We start from the raw sequence: 13,390 nt of genomic DNA on the forward strand, positions 1-13,390 counted from the left end.
GCTAAAGAAAACTGAAACAGCATTTCATGCTGCATCTTCAAATCAGAGATGGCACTGAAATCATAGAATTATAGCATCTTTTGAGTTGGAAGGGACTCTTAAAGAACATCTAGAGCAACTCCCCTGCACTGAACAGGGAGAGCTACAGCTAGATCAGGTTGCTCAGAGCATCCACTGCCACTCTGGGCAGTCTGTGCCAGTACCTCACCATCCTTATTGTAAAAAACTATCCAGTTTAAATCTCTCCTCTTTTTTTGAAACTATTTCCCCTTGTCCTATCAGAGCAGACCCTGATAAAGACTTTATTCCCTTCTTTATTATAGGCATCCTTTAGATACCAAAAAGCCTCTCCCCAGAGCCTTAGCAGCTTCCAGGTGGATCTGTTCAGTTATGGAAATAGAAATGATTTTTGAAATGGAAAATAGATAGAAAATAACTCTTTGAATAATTCATTGAAGTTTGATTCTGAGACTCTTACGTTTGTTTTCATCTTTAACAGGAAGGGAAGCAGTCTACAATACAAAACGTGTAGACTCTCCATTCCATAAAAAAAAAAAAAAAAAAAAATTGAAATACACAAGATTTGGAGAAAACACAGAAGGACTCATCACAGGTATAAAACCAAACAGTTAATCTTGGTGAGTTATTCACAGAAATCAAGGTAGATTTAATGGCTAGTATTAATCTTCATCTGGCTTCAGATACCTAGGATGTTACTGTCTCCTTGAGCCATGAACTCCTCTGTAGTCACTGGAGAGAAGTGGGATCTTCTAGAACATGATTCTGTTATTACAGAAAACCATTTTAGGTTAAGTTGAAGTACTCCCTAGAAGTGTCTATTTTCTAAATGTCAAACACTGTTGTAGATACCTTTACTGCAGATTTCTCCTTTGACCAGATAAGTCACCCACAAGGAAACTATTGGAAGATTCAGAAATAATCAATTAGAAAGCCATTATAACTTGGCAGGAAAAGGAATATAGACTGCTGCAAATGGGAGTGATTAGTGCTCTAATTTAGCAGGCATTGGGATTATCATGTCTGCATTATCTACCTATGAGACAAAGTCCCATAACCAAGTCACCACCCCTTGCAGTAGCTCTGGTTTCTGAATACTGACCTTGCTTCATTGCTGTGCAAATTCTGAACTCACTTAGCAAAACCTCATGAGGCTTTGGCAGACCAAAATAAACAGTATCTACTATAATTACAAATACTACAATGGGCTTGTAGCGGCAGGGATGATTAAAAAAACCCCAAAAAACAAAACAAAAACCCACAAAAAATATCAAAAATAACCAAAAAAAGAGAAAACAACACAGAGATGTATTAGAAATCCTTTTACATGCTATATGCCAAGCCTCTATGAATGATATGAAAAAAGGTGCTGCAACAAATTCTATGTTATATCACTTAGCAAATGTTTACAAACACAGCATGGGATGCACATACAACAGTACCATCAGAATTCTTCACAGGAGTAACGTAGAGCATTTCTGCAGGATGTGACTGGAATATTAGATTAAAAGCAAGAAAAACATTCACTAATTTATGCTAAGCATAAATATCAAGTCTGTCCATGGTGCCAAAAATGGCAGTATAGCTAGAAGATAAAACTTGTAGGTAGTTTTATGATATTGCAGGGTGATAAGATAAAAGAAACATTGAATTGTAGTTTCCCTGCAATATAGGCAATGAAGCAAAAGGCCTAGGAAGATCTTAAACTTGTATCAATATCATGGAAATTGAACAATGCCTGATTCAAGCATATCTGCTCATTCTTTCTGTTAAGCAGCTTCATTTCCAGAATGGCAGTTTATGTTTTTCAAGAGATAAATGAGTTTTCAAAAGAGCAAATGCCAAAGGAACTAGACTCCTACTTCAGATTCATAATTTCTGCCCTTAAGAATCTTCCCCTTTTCATTTGCTTATAAGAAAGACTATGAAAAAAAGAACTTCCCAACCTCCAAAATGGAGTAATCTTACAGCCTGTTTTATCCTATATTTATACAGTAGTTAACAAGGAAAACAATACTGAGGAGTTAGCTGCTGCCTAAATTATTACTGGGTCTTCCTGGTTACTTCATAAAATCAAAGCATTAGGTTAAGTATGTTTTTTATACCTTCTGAAAAACACCTTTTCTAATTACAGCTGTTTGGGTTCATTATCCAAGGTATTTCATTGAAAAATTCAACAACTGAGATTGGTTGAGTATGATGAATACAGAAATAATATTTTTCCCTTTGGGAAAAGTAGTCAAGGCATAGCAACTGGTAGTTTTGAAAATATGAAAGATGCTGAGCTGCCAGTTCTAAGTCTGTCAGGTCCAGAACTAAAGTAACAACTTTAAATTCTGTGTACTGGAAAATGGAACAAGAGAGAAATGAAAACAGTAAGTCATTTGTCTATAATGTAGCTACCCATGGTATATTAAAAACACTGATGTGTTAAACTGTGCAGTGTTCCCAGGTTGCAGGTATTAACAGAAACTGTGATGTTTTAACACTGCTGAGATATTATAACAGAAAAAGTACAATTAAACAGGCTGTAAATGGTTCAAAAGGGAGTTTGGAGCCTTAAAAATATGGTTGGCAATGCAGGTTGGTGTCTTGCATATCAAGGGGTGCAGGCAAAACCAAAATGCCATTCACCCAAAGGAGGTGGTTTTGGCTTTCATCCATTTATATACAAAAAAATGTAGTTTTATCTGTAAGAGGCCAGCCTTAGATGAAACTTCCCATAAACTGATTAGTGCTGTGGCCAAAAGGCACCTGGCAGACTTCTTGCACGCTGAAAGAAAGCACAGGGATAATTTTTTTCTTCAGCTACAAATGGATGCAAATTGAATGTTAAACTAGAGCAGTCACTGGGGACATGCAGATTGTGGAAACTAGAAAACAAAAATAGAGAAACTAAAATAAAAGTGCCTGAGATGATTTTTCATTCCTGAATTCCAGTAGTACATCAAGATGTTCAGCAAAGGTTGCAAAGAATCAGGTAGCTGCATGATGGCAAGACTCTCTTAGATGGACACTCCACAGATGAGCTGGCAAGATCTCTCCCAGTCAGGATATAAGAACCATAAGCAGCTTTGAATTGATGTGTGGCCACCAGAGTTGGGAAAGCCAGAGGTAATAGACCAGTCATAGTCTCTAAGGAATTTCTCCAGAGGCCCAATGACATGTATCAGATACAGCCTGAACATCACCACTGGGGAGCTTATTGACAGAGCTGTCATTTCATGAAGAGGTATTTCATTGAAGCATGACTGCATTTGGTCTTGGGGAAAAGGTACGAATCTTCAGTCTAAGAGGACTAAACTTCTTCCACAGAAAATTTGTATGGCTATGTACAGGCACATCTAGCACTGTAAAGATGCAGCTCCTTTGCTGATTGCTGGGCTTGAAGCACAGAGCTGAGCTCAGGCAGCTTGGAATAACTTAAACCCAGCTGCCTTCTCTTACAACTTCAGCCACTGGATAGCTATTGGCACCTGTTCATCTATGTTCCTAGGTCTTTACGTGGAGGGTGGCTTTTCCCAACGTGATTAAAATATAATTAAAGTTACATCACTACAATACATTTAGGAAATGGTAAAAGGCAGAGGCAAAATAGTCTCTTATAAGAGAAAGTAACCAAGTATTCATTTTCATGGGTATATTATATTCTTTATAGTTAATTGTGGCCATGAGGAAATAATTACTGATATACATATGTGTATTTTATTAAAGTGTTATTAGTTTAAATTTGCCAGCTTTTTGTCAAATTTATAGCCACGCAGATATAGCTCCCATTTTATTTACAGAAACGTATTGATTTTGCTGGTTCTTAAAAGGCACTTGGAAAATATGGTAATGGAATGGGTGGCTGCTTTTTCTTGCAGATCAATTAGTGTAAATTTAATGGACTGTATAAAATGGACACATTTACAAAGCTCAGCATATTCCTATGGCTTCTCATGCAGCAGCAGCAGCCACTACGCCACTTAGTACTAGCTACACACTTGCTGGAATTGCTAGCAAAGAAGTGAACCATCAAGCACGGTTTTGGCAGCCTCTTACACAGCCTAACTGAATTAATTCTGATTATACCACCTGCAGTATTTACTTGATGAAATACACTCGACTAAAACTGCTGCATGCATTAGTCTTCTGAATGCACAGCTCATCAGAACAGGATGCCCAGGTTCAGTGACTGGCATAGGTGAGCCAGCATGGCAGGTTTAGGGATTAATTTCTTTAATCATTCTCATTCATTTTCTCTAGCCTTGCATACACAGAATCATAGAATCATAGAATTGATCAGGTTGGAAAAGATCTTCAAGATCATCGAGTCCAACTGCAACCTAACTATACTACCCTAACTCTAATAACCCTCCACTAAATCGTGTCCCCAAGCACTACATCCAAATGATTTTTTAACATTCTGTGCCTGAACAGTCTGAATTGTTCTTGTGAAATAGTAGTTCAGAAGTTTATCTCTATTTTTTTTGCCAGATTGTTTGACCAGATTGGATCACACAAATTATCTTTGGTTTGTTCTATGAATGTTAATTTCAGTTATCTTTCTGATGACTTTGTGTTACCATCTTGTGATTGATCATTAAATATACATGGTAACATTTTGAAGGTTTGGCTAGATGACAGGCTTTGAAAAGTTTTTGACCAAGATTATTAAAAAGTGAAGTTTTATAGTTCAACAATTCAACTTTTTAACATTCTAATCATCAATTACATCAAAACTGGCTGTGCTGCCTGTCTTTTCTACACCTCAAGCTCTCTCTCCCTTCATGCATTATGAACAGGACTGTGGCATCAGCTGAGAAAATGGGAAGAGAGCAATACTGTATAGGAAATAAGATATAGTTAGGGAATACAGAGCAAAAAGGCAAATGACAGACAAAAAAAAAAAAAAAAGAAAATGATTAAAGCAGATTTTTTTTTTTTCAGATAAATTTAGGTGTTAGATGTTAACACCTACTAAAAAGTCAAAATTTAAAAATGTTTTTATTTTCTATCTTGACTTGAACTTGTTGAACAGGTTGGTTTACTTTTTATAATGTTTACTGATTGTACTTCAGATCTGAAAACAAAATAGGAAATATGTGTATACTTGGATGTGTATACATTTTTTAAAACATAGGATGAGAGACCAGCTGGATCATGTTTTGCTGTCATATCTATGTGTTCTCTGCATTCATATTGCCAGGGGCGTATTGTTTGGACATTTAAAGTCACGTCTGTAACCTTCTCAGGACAAAACAGGCTTTCATATCCCACCTGTACTCTGCTTCTGTTGGTGCTGAATCGATTTACCAGAAAGTATGAAGCCATTACGTTACACAACCTTGTAAGGCTAATATCATATTTAAAGAATAAATAATCTATCAAAATTGTATATTTCTTAGTTATTTAACAGGTTTATTTTATCTGAGAGAAAAAAATCCAGTACTTTCATAGCCCATATTCTATTGCTTTTATGTCTATAAAACATAGTCACAGCCATGTTGCTTATGTCAAAGTAATGTTGAATTTATCAGATTGAGAGCATGAATACTTCTGAAAGGAAAGTGGCCTTAACTTGCCCTTATCTGTCCCAGTTTCATCTGTTTGGTTTTCAAATTGTACATAACAGATATGCAAAATTGTTGCTATCTTACTTCACACCAATTTCATAGGGTTAACAAATAATGCATTATCATCCTGAGGTGCTAACAAGCACTTACGTAATACTTTCTAGGAAATATCTACCACAAGATATATCTGCTACAAAGCTGCTTAGGTTGTCTATGATTTTTGAATTTGTAGATTTGTCAATTATTTTAAATCTAAATTTTACTTCACTTCATATAACCAAAGATTTCTTCCTTCTTCTTCTTCCTTACAAATATATTATTTTCATGGTCCAATTTTTTTCTCAGCAACAATTTCTCACTACGCATGAGTTATAGAATCATAGAAAGGCTAGATTGAAAAGGACTTCAAAGATCATTTAGTTTCAACCCCCCTACCATGGGCAGAGTCACCAACCACCAGACCAGGCTACCCAGAGCCACATCCAGCCTGGCCTTGAATGCCTCCAGGCATGGGTCATCCACAGCCTCCTTGGGCAACCTGTTCCAGTGCGTCACCACCCTCTGTGTGAAAAACGTCCTCCCAGTATCTAACCAAATCTCCCCTGTCTTAGTTTAAAACCACTCCCTCTTGTCCTATCACTGTCAACCCATGTAAACAGTCACTGAACTCCCCATTCAAATGACTGTGTGATGGAGAATATTAATTTGTTAGATTAAGGACATTGAGTTAATGACGTTTCATTTGAATTTACCATGGCTTAACACTCTAAGACCCAACAGTGCATATTCTTACTTTCTATGATACCCATTATATTAGTCTTTCCCATTGCTCTGTCTAAGCTATATAGTACCTGTGCTAATTTTGGTGGCGAATTATCTTGAAAGTGAACATTTCCGTTCTGAAATTCTGTAGCTCTAACTGGCCTTTAGGGCCAACCTACTTTTAAAGTGAAGATGCACTCAGAATATATTTTTTTGAGATAAGCTAGCTTTTTGCTTTTCGCTACTTGACTGGTGGGCAAATGCTTGAGTATTAAGTGTTTCCCTGGAGACACCTTTGTGTCTGGGTTCTTTTTAAAAGTGTCTGTGAACTGGTGAGTATCTATTTTAATTCCACTGATTTATGAGTAAACGTTTTAAAGGGATTGTTGATTTGTTTAGTTTTTTAAACCAGCTTTGATACTTTAAAAGGCACCAGATGTGTCTGAATAAAGACATTCATATGAAGGGAGGCATTAAAAACTCAATAAGGTTATTTTCCTTTATGGTCTTATATTTCTTCCGAGTGAGCAATATTATGGGCCTTCACAGTCATTTTCTTTCAGATACAAAAAGTTGAAAAAAACTTATTTTTAAGTTTGTTTTTTTTTGCCTTATGAACTTAGTGCCAAGATAGCAGGTGTGCAAAAAAGCCAAAATGTTGGAAGTCCAGCCAGATAGCTTATTGTGTGTAATAATAAGTTTATAGCAATATAAATATATTGGAAGAAAATCAGTGAGTTTCATATATTAATTTTATTATTGTCCAAAAGTAGCAGCTTCTTTGATGATTAAATAGAACAAGCTCACTACAGTTGAAAAATAAGCTATTCCAGGATTGCTGTTTGCTTGCTTTTTCCTGTTCCTTTTTCTTTACTTGAGTCTCAGTGGCATGGAATTATCAGCAAAATTCTTAGGAAAACATTAATCCATTTTCTAGACACTTAAGGTTTCATCATATTATATTTTAAATGAAATTATTTCACATTCGAGGGATTAATTTTATTTCAAATTTACATTTTAATGAAAATTCTTAATGTAAAAAAAAATCGAGGAGTTGCCTAGTCTTAAAATACTGAGAAATGGTTCTTGTAATGGCAGCAGAGGGTGGAGATGGAGGGAAAAGTAATATTTATGAAGTGTTACCAGAGGCTTGAATACTGTTCTTTATTCTGGTTGTATGCTTTCTTCATGTCTCTCTCAAGTGGTTCCTCTGTGGAAGAATGTTCAAAGTATAATAAATTAAAAATAGAGTCAATAGGCATAAGAACTGGAAAATTGCACCTGCTTCACCTGTTTTTATTTTCGTTGATATTCTTTCCAAATTTTTGCACATGAGGGTGAAGTAATTAGTGTTTTGTTTTTTTTTCTTTTTCTTTTTTTTTTTTTTAAGGAATTAGTTTTGTGAGAAAAGCAAATAAAAAAACCTATTTGTCCTTGAAATTTTGAACAGGAATGGATCATACAAGTTGTTCACCTCAACTACCACATCTCTTTTTAAAATGGTTGTACATCCACCTAATTTTACAGATATCATTGATGTAATAATCTTAGATTACGCCTGCTCTTAATCTCTTCTACCATTTTGCACCACAATATTGTTTGGAAGAACTATAAGATTAATTTTATTTTGATGTGTTATCATAGGATATCTCCCTCAGAACAATGTATGGATCCCATTATTCAATTTTGGGTTGCAGAATACAGCTGTCAATCTTCGATCAAGAGTTTAATCTGCTGGTTTAAGGTCAATTTCTTTTCAATCTGCAGAAGAAAAATATCCGCAAGATGCTTTCTCTTACCTCATTCCACTGATGGCACTTTGTTCAGTTTCATTTTCAGAGCAGTCTCAGCTTGTTCTGCTTGTCATAGTCCTGTTTTACAGCAATAGAGTAATCACTCTCCTAAAAATTGAGACATTTCTGCTTGTGAAATTATTTCTTTTGGCTTTTTTTTTTTTTTTTCATCCCTTTGTATGAACTGATTTTTCCCCTCAGTGCTATCATTTGAATACAGAGTAGTAGGACATGAACAGATAGGTCTTTATTTGCTCCTGACAAATCCTACACTGCAGCTAACATTTGTATCCCTGTCTAGCTGAAAGCCAGAAAAGTCAAGTATGTTTCTTGATGACACAGGAAACAAGGCAGAAAAAGCACACTTTTCACTCTTGCTCAGCTTGATGAATTGCTATATAACAGAAAAGAGTGTACATAAGTATGCCTTTGGTTTTGTGGCCTTGCTTTTGATCTTCTGTGTGCTCTGACTCATGAACTTGAAGTGGATGCTGGTTGGAAAGTATAACTCCTCCATTTCTTTGCATCTATGATTCTATCCAAAATAAAAAAAATTGACAAATTCAAGATGTCCTCATTCTGTTTTCCACCCAAACAACCTGTGGCCTCAAACTGAACTTCAAAGTATTCCAGAGATACAAAGCAGCATATGAAGGATTTTATTTTTATCTAGGGAAATAAAAGCTATGTCCCTAAATAGCACAGGAAACAAAAGAGTAGGAAGGTGTAAATAGATGAGAACCTCTGTCCTCCAAATGGTGCTGGCAGTCTGAACCCTCCAAGGCACTGGAGCAAAATGCACCTGGATTTTTACTGCTAGATCTTGAAATCAAAGACCTGGGCTGAGATTTTTTAAATTAACCAATGATTTTGAAAGTGCTAGAAAGGGCATGGATTTCTACAAAGTGCTGAGTGCCATTCCTCAGAAAATCAATTGCCTCTATAGTGTTTCAAGCCAGGCATATAAAGCATAAGAACTCCGAATCACTAGTTGGTCTTAAAAAGTCTTGGCTCTGAAACCTGCCAAGTCAGCACCTTCTTTGCCTACTTGTAAAAGCAGCCAAAGAAAGGAAATAGATGAGCCATCAGCTCTGAGCATAATTTCTACTGATTCAGTTCTTCGTTCATGTGCTAGCTGGAAGGAAAAAGGGAAGCATATGAAGAGAATGTTTTAGTTCTTGTATGATGATTTCCAAAGACCCTTAAAACAATAAGCAAAACATATGTTGGAGGAGTTGCTACTCCTACTGTATACCCATAAGGAATTAATTAAATTTTAATTACTAAATACATAAAACCAGTTTATTAATTGTTTTCCAGTTGCAGTAAATGATACATCAGCAATTTTTTGATATCTTATTTTGCTGATGACACTCAGTAATGGGCTTTCAGGTTCAGTGCAGGCTCTAAACACTGAGAGCAGCAAAAGTCGGCAAAAGCAGCCAAGAAATCTTTTAACATTAAAAAGCACAGCTCTGTCACTAATTACATTAAAAGTCAAGTTTACAATTTCAAGTAGTTGGTCTAGACAGCAAAGTGATTGATACAAAAGGTGTAATCTAACACTGAGAAATGAGAATGTTAAAAATCAGGAACACAGTTCCTTCCCGGACTGAAGCAGATTCTCCAAATCACAGGCATAGTGTCTAATCTAAGAGGGATTTGCTATTCGCGCTCACAGTGATCAAGGAAGAGACATTGGACGGATGTGAAAAATAAAGGACCACCCTTGATGTTAGAGCAAACCCACATCATTTCACCGTCCTAGCTTCCCAAGTAGCTCTCTACTTGCTCTGTCCTGCCAGAAGCGGATTTCTCCTGTTAGAACTGTAGCTGACAGAACAGACTTTTTTCCCTCTCTAACATGTGCTTCAAACACTTTTATATACATTCACATACATACCTAATAAGCTTTAATTCTGCATGAAATTTTGCTTTCATTTTTTTTCTCATTTATTTTTTTTTTAATGCAGCCCAGGCTAAGCCTCAAAATATGTTCCTCATTAAACTCACTGGCTGAAATTGAACACTCAAATCAAATATAAGCCTTGTCCAACTGCTCAATATAAGTATTTGGAATTACACTGGGAGACTATCAGCAAGTTCTTGATCATGCAGAAATATATTCGCTTAATTGCCACGTTTCAGTGCAGGGAAAAACCAGGGCACTGCAGATCTCCTTCAACTTCTGCTTGCTCTCAACACACATTTCTAAATCATTTTTAACCCCTATTGCTCTAGAAAGATAGCTTAGGCTTTCAACTCTTCATTTTGTGTTCAACGTGTCAGTTACAGTTACCTTGGACTCCAGTGAAGAGCTGTTTCATGTTTTGTTTGAGAGCTGACGATATTACATGAATTTCTTTATTCTCTCTCCTTGCCATTTCACCAGATTTTAGGACTACTGGGAAATTCCAGCCTGACAGTGTCTAACTTTTCCTTACTTCCCTTAAAGTACAGTCCAGTTGCCTTATGCTACTAAATTCAATCAAAAGATAATGCTTGGAATGAGAAGTATTTGAATTCCAGTTCCATTTGAGGGACAAATGTTTTGGGGCTCCTGAATAATACAACTACAAGCACTGACAGCATTCATAGTGTCTGCTTACTACACAACATCTTAGTCATCGGCATATTTATTTCTTTGCCACAGTTAATTCAGACCTACATATTTCAGTAGACTAGTGTGGATAGTACTAAAAGAGAAGTTATGTGAGGTCACTGTCAATTGTTGCTCTTTGTTAATAGGCCATCTATTTTTTTTTCAGTTGGCTTTTTGTCATTGCACAGACAAAATTGTTGGAAACAGAAAAACAGTAAAAGGAATCATGTCTAGTTCCATGCTTAAAAGAGCTCTTGCATGATCCACAACTGGGTTCCAGTCATTGCTACTCCAACTGAGTACATTTGTGCTGAAATTATTATATTTTGTGAGCACTTCTCAGGGAATCTAAATTCTATAGCTCACCTTGCATCTCCAAGGACAGTGCCACAACTAACATAACAATGGTCCCAGTAAGTTCTTTCTCCTGAGTGATTACTTTTTTAAAATAGTTCAGACTGTGGAAGTCTAGACTCATCGACACAATGGTTTTCTCACTGTCTGTCTGTTTTCTATAACTTGACATGTGCCAGAACCCCCTCAATTAAATATAATAGCAGAGCTACATAACCATGTTGAAATGCCAAAGCCCATTTTACGTGAATAGAAAGGTCAATTTGTTCCAGTGCTCAACAGAAAATTTATTTTTAAATCACAGTCCTGATTTTATAAACATTTTTTTGTAAAGAAAGGGCAACACTTTCTGAGCTTTCTTTATAACCCAAAATTTCTATTACTTGTTTCTTCTCTAAAATAAGAACAAATGATTCAATACTGGTAGCTGAGGTTGAACTACTAGTTGTCATGGTTTTATGATTTTTGGTTGTCAGTATTCCACACTGTAACATCATGTAATGCACTGCGGGGGTTGACTTCTGATGCTCGAGTTCCGAATGTTTGTCTGATGGAGAAGAACTACATTTCCCCATGAGGCTTTGCGATCAGCAAGGAGATATAACTCTGTGCAAGGTCAACTGATTCCTTTTTCTTCTTTGCCTGCTCTTCGCTGCCTGCTTTTCTTCATTCAGACTGCACTTCTCACCTCAGCATTGTGGTGAGGCCTATCTACCATTCAGAAAAACTCTCTCTCTCTCATTGTACTACTTTGCTAATACTATATTTAGTAAATCATTTGTTCCACCTCAGATTATTGCCATTGTTTTCAAGTATTTTGGGGTCCCCTGTTTCTCTTTTCTGGAGGCGCGGATCCGCAGATCCCTCTGCCCCCTGGTCATGGAACCGGGCTGAACCAGCCTGTAAACCGTTGATACCAGTCTAACGTAAGTCCCAGGGAAAGTTCTGGCAACAATTTTCCTGAGGTCTTTGGGAGGCATTTACAAAACAAAACTACTGTCACACACAGTCAACATATGTCCATGGATGGAAATTCCTGCCCTAGTGATTTGATCTTCTTCTATAAGGTCACCTGCTTGGTGTATGAAGGGAAGACATAATTTTCTGGATTTAAGTGAGGACTTTGATACTATTCCTTACAGCATACTTCTTGACAAATTGTTCAGCTGTCAGATAAAAAAGTTTGCATTGTGCCAGATGATGAACTGGCTCAACAGTAAAACTCACATGGTTACAGTGATGGAGGTTATATATGTGGCTGTTTAACTGTCATTAGCAGTCTTCACAGGGGCTTGGTTCTAAGGTCACTTTGGTCAATATTTTCATTTATGATCTAAATGAAGGAGTGGAGTGCAGATTGTCTCAGCAGATTGGAAGATGATACTAAATTGGGAGATGCAGTTGACTCCCTGGAGAGATGAGAGGCCTTGCAGGGGAATTTAGCTTTTTGGAGTTCAAGAAGTACAATGCTCTCAGAAATATGGTTTGGTTGTGTGGAGCCAGGAGCTGGATTCATTGATCCTTGTGGATTCCTTCCAATTAAAGATATTGTATGATTATATACTTAAGAAAGCCAAAAGGAGATGAAAGACACTTAAATACAGCAGAGCACTGCGTAATCACCAGTGTAATGAAGTTCAACGAAGGAAAATGCTGGGTGCTATGGAACAGTGCCAGACAAAGGTACAGAAAGGAGACAAGTGGCTGGCTGGCAGTTCAGCAGGAAGGGACCTGGGGGTGCTGATGGCAGAACATTCAAAATGAATCAGCAGTGTGTACTAGCAGCCACGAGGGCAAACTACATTTTGGGGTGCAGTAAACACAACACAAGCAGTTGGAAAAAAGACTTGATTCTCCTGTTATATTTAGTATTGGTGCAGCCTTACCTTAAATACGGTGTGCAGTTCTGGGGTTCACAATATAAAAAGCATGTTAAGATCCTTGATAGCATCCAGAGGAGGGCAATACAACTGGTAATGGGGCTTAAAGGAGTGTACTTTGAGAAGAGGCTGAGGACACTTGGGCTGTCCAGTCTGAAGAAAAAGAGACCAGGAGGCAACCTTGCCTTTCCATGCAGGATCCATGAGGAAGGGAAGCCCAGGTAAGTAGTGATAGAACACGAGAGAGCAGCTCAGAAGATGTTGAGACTCAGCATAGGAAACATTTCTTTACAGTGAAGATTATCAGACACTGGAACAGGCTTCTGAGAGAGAGGTTGTTGATGTTCTGTGTCTGTCAGTGTTCAAGAGGCATTTGAACAGTGCCCTCAATAACACTCTTTAACTTCTGGCTAGCACTGAAAT

This window comes from Tympanuchus pallidicinctus, unplaced genomic scaffold (genome assembly GCF_026119805.1).
Source record: "Tympanuchus pallidicinctus isolate F22 unplaced genomic scaffold, pur_lepc_1.0 scaffold10, whole genome shotgun sequence".
In the NCBI taxonomy this organism is placed as follows: domain Eukaryota; kingdom Metazoa; phylum Chordata; class Aves; order Galliformes; family Phasianidae; genus Tympanuchus; species Tympanuchus pallidicinctus.